General features: G+C 37.5%; 1 long non-coding RNA gene across 1 annotated transcript; it reads left to right on the top strand.

Annotated features, from left to right (window-relative positions):
• On the top strand, positions 1-8555 carry LOC142863080 (uncharacterized). Its single transcript, XR_012913963.1, has 3 exons — positions 1-248; positions 5833-5882; positions 8475-8555. It is a non-coding gene; the product is annotated as an uncharacterized LOC142863080 (long non-coding RNA).
• The last annotated feature ends 164 nt before the right edge of the window (positions 8556-8719 follow it).

Raw genomic sequence — 8719 nt, forward strand, 5'->3', positions numbered from 1 at the left:
AGTCGTATAAAAGTTAACACACACACGATTATGTACAGTACCTAATACTTGATAATGATAATAAATGACTACGCTACTGGTTTATCTATTTATTATGATATACTTTTAATCATTATTTTAACATCATCATAAGTGCACAGTGTTTATAAGGTCTACAGTAGTGTAGAGCAATGCCCTGGGCCTTCACACTCACTCACCACTCATTGACTCGCTCGGGGCAACTTCCAGTCCTGCAAGCTGCATTCACGGTAAGTGCCCTATGGAGGTATACTATTTTTTATCTTTTATACTGTACTTGTACTGTATTTTTTATGTTTAGATGTAACATGTTTAATGATACACAAATACTTACCATGTGTCACAGTTGCCTACATGACATGTATTCAGACATGCTATGCAGGTTTGTAGCCTAGGAGCCAAAGATTATACCACACAGCTACCGTGTTTGACCGAAAATAAAAGAGTCTTATATTTATTTTTCCTCAAGAAGACACCCTAGGGCTTATTTTCAGGGGATGTGTTTTTTTTTTTTTTTAAGTACGGTACAACAATCTACATTTATTAAAATATAGTTAAGTCGTCTTCTTCTGAAACATCATCACAACTCTCCAAACCTCGAATTCCATCCCGAATTTCTTGCGACTCCATTTCCTTTAGAACCATTGGCCCCAATCTCTCATGTCGAGCAACAGAGCTCTCATTAAATGAGCAGCTCTTATCCTTGTAACCTGCTTGGAGTGCACTGGTAACAACACTGTCAGTGATTTTATCCCATGAATTCTTCTCCCAAATCACAACCTCCTGCAGGCTAGGCTTCATAAAGTTTCCACGCTGATTTCTTGTCATTCTATTTTCCATGTAGTCATTAATTTCCCTGTGCAAATGGTCTTTGAACGGCTTGTTTATTGCAATATCAAGGGTCTGCAGATAGGCAGTCATTCCTGTAGGAATCATTATTAGATCTATTCTCTCTGCAAGGAAGTTCTTCATGTCTTTAGCACGGTGAGTGCTGGCTGAATCCCAGACTAGCAGACCTCTTTGGCTGCCTTGCAAAACAAGTGGCAACATTAAATCAAGCCACTTCCTTATAACTGCTTCTGTGCACCAGGCTTTTTCGGCTTCAAGAACATAAATGTTAGAAACATGTTCAATCTTATCTTTCTTGCCCTTAGTGATGATAAGAAGTGTACTTTCTTTCCATCCAAAATTGCCAAAATACAGGTAACGCGTGAACTTTCATGACCAGTTGGGGGAACATAGATTGAGGAGGCACCTCTCTGTTCAATTGTCGTTTGGGCTCCTTGACCCATAAACACTGCAGTTTCATCCATAGCAATCATGTTGCACAGTTGGTATTTAGAAAAGTCAATGCCATCAACAAAGGACTTGAAAGCAAGAGGTCGCTTAATAACTTCAGCATCTTCCAACTTAAACAGTGTTGTCGATTTTCTTAGAGACAGTTCATATCACTAAAGGAAGCCATCCAGCCCGTGTTGTGATGTTTTGAAATCTTCTGGGGATATTTCTAACTGTTGTGCCATTGCAAGGGCAAATCTTTGAATATCAGTCCTGTGCACAACCAAAGCCTTTGCTCTCCTGTCAGCAATCCATTCACCATGTCTTCCCGCTCGGGAAGTAAAGGTTGCCAACCTGAGCCACACTTGTGCTTCTTAGCATTTCCTCTATCCACATGTAGACTGAGGTTATCGTATTCTGCCCGCCATTCTTGGACCATTCAGATACCCAACTTCTTCTCTTTGCAGAAAGCCGTAAGATTCTTGCCCTGGGAATCCTCCACAATTTCTTTCTTGTACTCAACAGAATAGCTCGTTCTTTTTGCACTCATCTTGTCTGGGGGTACAGATACTCAGGAAAAGCAGAGATAGGCCAGCAAAGCTGATGGGTAAGGGCTGGCTTATTTATCAGAGATCCAGTGAGCACTGGGTCCAATCTGCACAGTGGAGCAGAAATGATCTCTCTGGGCTCAGTAGGAGACTGCTTGCTGAAGCTTTTCCCCATTCCCTGGTGTTTGTGGGGGGTGAGAGGCCCATAGTGCTGAGTAAAATGGCAGCCACAGCTTTCCTTCTTCCCCCTGGGGACACACAATACCTAGAGCGGAGCGTCCCGCTCCTCACTTCACTGTGGAGACTTTCCCCTCAAAGCCTCAGCTTGCAGCGCGCACAGGATGCCGGGACACGACAGGGGGAGCCGACCTTGTTGGTGGGGCTGCCCGCACCTCTCAGGTCACTTCTGGGTTAGTAGCTGTCACGATGGGGCAGATGAGAGGGGTGCTCGTCTTCTTTACCGCTCGGCAACCAAATGCATGGGTTGTGCGGCTACGCTGCGTAGCCACACCCAGCACTAGGGCTTATCTTCGGGGTAGGGCTTATATTGAGCAAATGCTTAGAAATCCTGCTAGGGCTTATTTTATGGGTAGGTCTTATTTTCGGGGAAACACGGTGGGTGTGTAGTAGGCTATACCATCTAGGTCTATGCAAGCACACTCCATGATTGTCACAGAATGTCAAGGTCACCTTATGACCCATTTCTCGGAATGTATCCCCATCATTAAGCAGCACATGTACTTACAAAAATGGTGAAACATTTTTAAAGATCACTTAGAATTACAACGGCCATTTGTAGACTGTTCTAGATGAATAAGACTGCTCGTCTAAGAAGTATGTTTAAAAGTAAGGGTATTTAAATCAGGCCCATCCAGAGATGTCTATTTTAATTGATGTGCAGAATCTTCTAAAAAGATTTTTAAAAATTGCCTCTTTTAAAAGACTTCTTACAAAAGGCAAAGGAAAAATTTAAGCAACTAATTAAGAAAATTTGATTTGACTCTGTTAACCTTTTAAATTAGTTACCATCCCACCTGAAAAATGAAAAGAAAGCTAGAAAAAAAATTATAAAAGTTAAATCCTCAGGTAATCACATCTGCTTTAACAGCCTTTATGGCTTTGTCAAATTCTTGAGTTTAGAGTTATCTTTGCTGAGTCCAGAAACAGAAAATGGTTTGTCTGCCTTGTTTGTTAATGTCCTTTGCCCTATACTTAGTGATCTAGTTAAAAGCAGAAGCTAAGTTGAAAAGCTGTTTATCTAAATTAGTTTCCAAAATATTCCTTTCAGCTGATTATTTTGAAACTCTTTTGTAAAAATTTACATCTATAAAGGAAAATCACTAAAAATTCTTATAATGGGAGAAGACATTGGCTTTCATTTACATAGCAAGCCTCAACTTTGCTGACCATCTAGTCTTAACTGGGCTTATATATGTCTTTGTATTGGCAAATAATGGCATTTACGCCTAAAATCTAAGTTTTGTGCCTTTCAGATATAAATTTTATACCTTGTTTTACCTAAGAGTTATTCCTTTGGAAATGTGAATTTGGGGTTATTAAAAATGGGATAAATAAAATGAATATTGATAGAGTTATAAGATTTAGTATACCAAAAGTTGGGTAGGCCAGAGGGACCCTTGCTGGCCCCCCAACATTACAGGGCCCTGATCCAGTCTGCTGTATTTACTCCAGATTGGAGAAATTTAAAAGCCAGAAGTCAATGATTACTATGAGAGATGTGATCTGAAATTGCTTAGGGCAATGATCAGGAAGGTAAATCAAGATGAGAATTGACAACAGGGCAAGCTTCTTTGACTCAACTCCCGCTAGGTGTGCACAATGGCCAGGGGGTGAAGAAGGAGATATCCTCAGGGTAAATGATTTTGAGGAAAGATAAATGGGCCCTTGAGAGAATAGATGATCTTTTGTGACAAAGTTTGTCTGGGTGTGGTGTTGACTTCTAGTCTCTCCTCCTGTGATAGGAGTTAATCTTCCCTGGTTGATGAAACTTCTGGAGAGAGGATTAAAAATAATTGAGCTTCTTTTGGAGGATCTGTCTTTAGGTAGATCAGGGGAATTCAAAGAAAGCCTCTCCTCACATTTTGTTGTTTTTCAAGTGCCTTTAACTTGAAGTAATCAATATACCAAAGCAGCATATTTTGGGGTAGCATTTCATGAACTCCTCAAATGGCTAGCTTTGTTTAATGAGCAATTCAAACATAATTGCTAAGAATAACTGAATTAGGTAAAAGTAAGTGGGATAACAGGGTATAAACAAACTTTTTATGGTTTCAAAAATATTTTTTGATAACTTGAAATCTTAAAGTTATGTTAAGTAATAGATATTCATTTAATTTCTGAGTCATTTCTAAGCAAGTTAAAATACTGAAACAATTGCTGAACATAAGTTTAAAGTTTATATACTTTGGCATTTTGTTTTTATATGTATAGAGAAGCTGAATACACTTGGGTCTGCTAATAAACATGAAAAGTTATATTATGAAGAAATACATGTTTCCAGAAATACATGTTTATTTGTAGAATGCTGATATAAAATAGTTCACAATGCTTATTTGTTTTCACAAAAAATTAACATTACTAAGGATTAAAAACTCTAATTACATATACTAACTCAAACTAGAGATAATAAAAGAAACAATCCTGTACATGAGAAAAATAAGACATGTTTTATAAAGGAAGTTATAAGGTAGGAGGATATGTTTTGGTTAAGAAAAAAAGACAATAATTTTTGTCCTAAAGTAGAATGGTTATTCCACAATGGAAAAGCAAGAGCATAGACAAACTAAACAGATATAAGAAAGCTGTACAAGGTTTGTGAAAAGAAATTTAATAAAAGGAATTTCAAGTGTTGTCAAACATGCTAAGATTGGATGGATTTATTTATAAGATTTAACTAAAGTTAGCTTTAGTATCAATAGTACATTGATGCAAAACTAGAATTTAATCCTCTCTGTTAAAATGATAAAATTTTCTTCAAGTATCCATATGAAATTGTAAATTTTTCTTTACCTTTTTAAGTGACCTATGGAAAGAAAAGATTGTGTGTTTTATCAAGATAATTTATTGTTCTTCATGTTATTTTTTATTATATCTTTTGATTACTTAAGAAAACTAAATCTTCTCAATATTAAAATAACTAGTGTTTTTTACAACAATGTAAATTTTCTGTATTTGCCTTTGTTTCATAATGACTAGTGATCCTGTTCAATCATGTGCTTTAAATCTTTTGACATTTTTGACAACCCCCCCAAATCACATTCTAAATTAAATCTTTTGACCTTAAACTAACTTTGAAAGGTTTCAGAGGGCACCTGAAATATCTTGAAGCACTTTTAAAAGAGAGCTGTTAAACTAGTCAGGCTTATTTGATATGTTACATTATAGGGGAAGCATTGTCAAATACGTGATGCTAAACCTTCTTTAAGTAATATTGGATGATATGAGTTATTGATATGAGTGGTCTAGAAATTTATGAAATTCTTAAATATGAAATGTCTATATGTTATCAGTCATAATTCTGGTTATTATGTTACAATGTTGCATGCCATGGAAATAACAAAGTATCCTTGTCAACTGCATTACAACGAACTCTCATCAGATTTTTAACTATGGCCTTTTTAAGTCTTGTGATCCCACAGACAGTTCATTGTTTTATTAGTATTCTGATACTTTTCTGAAAGCTTTTGCAAGCAACTATAATCCTAAAGTGCTTCAACTTCAAGGAGATTCGTGACAAGAACAAGTTTTTGATAACTTTAAGATCATAACCTTGGACTGGGTAAGAACTCCAGTGAAGAAACTGATGACTTCCTGAAACTAATTTGAAACTAACATGAAATTTGTTATTTGAAGATCAAGCCCAATAAGAATTAATTACATGGGACTAAATGAACTGATGAGGATAATGTTTTTATGACTTTTTATTTGAAATTTTGATGGTTCTTTATTTTAATGTTTTGTTTTCCAGATTTAAGGAAACTTTCTTCTTTTAAGCTTTCTATAGCTTATAGCAATTTGGTAATGTATACTTTTGTAAACAGAATTGAAATATTTACTTTTTCTCTCTACCTGATCTTTCCAGAATTTGGAATGTTACTTGTGGATATTCTTATTTATGGTAATATAGTTATTTGCATAAGCTCAGTGGTAGTCTGTTCTCTTTATAGCAGGATACAATTGGAAACACTGGTTATATTATCAAGGCTTTTGCGGGAATGTCATATTTGAGAATGTGCCTAGAATGCCTGGCTTTAAGAGTTCCTAGCCTTACAGTGAGTGAGTAAATATATGTCAATCCTTTCAGGCCCAGGAACCTCAAAATAATTTGGGGACCTCAAGAAAGGAGGGATTCACCCAAATCTATAGGTACTTCTGGCAAAGTGTGAAGTCTGCCTTGGTGTGGCTTCCTAGTCTTGAGAGGCTTTTAACCACTTCTGTACAGCGCTCACCGGCCGAGGAACCGTGCCCACAGCCGGCACTCATAGTCCGCACGATAGTTTGTGCTGTGCATTGACGACGAATCCGTTTTGCTCTCGTGTGATGAGGAAAGCTTGAAAGCACTGAAAGCTTGTTTTCCTTTACAGGCAGCTTTACTTGTAATGTAAATCAGAATAGATAACATATACATATATGTTTTCATTACGTTATTTTTAAATGTTCACAATTTTATTTTGATAAATGAAAAATTAGAAAAGTCATATTGTTGGGCCGTAGACATGTACAGCCCGTTTGGGAGAGAGACGACCGCCCAAAAAGACTCAGAGTCCAGAGGCTTGATGCAAAAGAGCAGGAGGCTTTATTTCCAGTGCAGCACAGGGGCGGACAGCAAGCTAGGGGAGCTGCCGCGCCACTTTCAAGCTTGGGGGGTTTTTTATAAGCTAAAACCGCAGCCGGTGGTTAGGGAATTTAGGGTGGGGAAATTCCACTGGTCTTGTCTTGTATAACTGGTTGCACTTAGTTCCAGGAACTTGTAACAGCTATAACAGCTATTTCCTGGAAGGGCGGAAGGGGTGTGGGGTCTTGGTTTTCTAAAAGCAAGCGTGGTTACAGAAGCAGAGAGCTGGTTAGGCTAGTTTGGGGTCTTACAATATCACGGCTTTCATCTGTGGCTATCGACTATAGTCAACACTCGTACCGAAGTGGTTAAAGCATTATACAAGGCATCTATATAACAAAAACATTTGTACCCCTTTAATATTTTGAAATTTAAAAAATAGGTAAAATTTTCTAAAAAGTAGAACAGAAAGATAAAGCAATGGACAATAGTGTAGAAAATATTAGAAAATTAGAGGATCAGTCTGACTAATAGGATTCCTAACAGGTAGAAAACTAAGCTTAAAAAAAGGAGGAGTAGAAATTATCAACAACAACAACAAAAAAGAATACTACAAAGTTTCCCAGAGTTGATTGATAGAAAGTTTTAAACTAAAAGCCTAATCAAGTGCCCAATACAATGAATGGGTAGAAAACAAAAAACCATCTCTAGGTATATCATTTTGTAATTTTAGAACATCAGGGACAAAGCAAAGATCCTAAAAGCTTCCAGAGAGGAAAAAATGGGTCACATCCCACAAACAAGTAAGTCAGTGGCATAAGACTTGGAAAAGAAAGTGGAACCAAATTTCAAAATTCTGAGGGAAAACTATTAATCTAAATGCAATGCTCAAGAAAATTGTTAATCAGAATTGGGGATAGAACACCATCATTTTCAGACTAACAACTCTCTAAAACTGATATTCACTACATCTATGTGTCCGTTGCTTAAAAAAAAACAAAAACAAAACTGATATTCATGCACGCTTTCTTAGGTAGTAACTGTAGAATGTGTTCTAAGAAAAGGAGTGACTATGAGGAAGAGGGAGACAGTGTGCAGGCCGTCTTCCTGTCACTTGGTGAAGACCTCAATGTGAAAGATAAACCAGAGTCTAACAGAAAACATAGGACTTGGGTGGGAAAGTACTTGTTCACAAAATCACAAAAGCAAAATTGTAAAGGTGAAATAAATGGATTTGACCATGTCCAAATTAAAGATATCTATGCAATGAAAGACAATCTTGAAACAAATTAACAGGCAGACAACAGTCTAGGAAAGGATATTTGCAAAATTTTTATTGAACAGAGAGTTATCCGAGGAAGTCATACAGAAAATAATGGGGATGCAATAGTAATTAGGCCAAGGGCAGAGTTGGGCCATTTACACAGAAAGTCCCCAGTGGCCAGCCAGTATGCAATAATAAAAAGACCTAAAAGACACTGAGCAGGTCCTGTGACCAGCCACCATTCCAAGGATTTCACCTACGTGAATCCCCACAAAGCCTGAGGAAGAAGGGTTGATGTCGCAGTCTCTTCCTTGCCTGGAAGGAAGAGTCTACAGGGGCAAAGGGGAAGCACGGAAGGTTAGCTGAAAAATTAACTAACAACAGGCAGATCAATTGGAGAAAACACATACAGATTTCTTATTAATGTGTACAGAGAAGCCTTCAGAATAAAGTCCCAAAGACACAGGGGAAATTTTATGCACAGATTCAATGTAGTATAGACAGCCATATAGAAATATGGCTGGACAGAAAAGACATGGTCTAATGCTAATACACTGGTGGGGACACCCAGCCTCTCCGAGCTGCATTCCTTCCTTCTCGGTGTGGAGCAGGACCCTTTCTGGATTGGAGATCTTATGTCCTACGGTCAAAGGTAGGTCAGCTAATACTTTTTATGGCCAGTTTTTACAGAGAAAGGTAGGGGGAAAGTTAGAGCAATATTTTTAGGTTTTATGGCTAAAACCTAAACCTGGATTTGGGGAAAAAAGGAGTTCTGGTTTCTAATATTGCCTTGGGGAAGAAGAATTCTAGTTTCTG

Source organism: Microcebus murinus, chromosome 1, assembly GCF_040939455.1.
Source record: "Microcebus murinus isolate Inina chromosome 1, M.murinus_Inina_mat1.0, whole genome shotgun sequence".
Lineage (NCBI taxonomy): Eukaryota > Metazoa > Chordata > Mammalia > Primates > Cheirogaleidae > Microcebus > Microcebus murinus.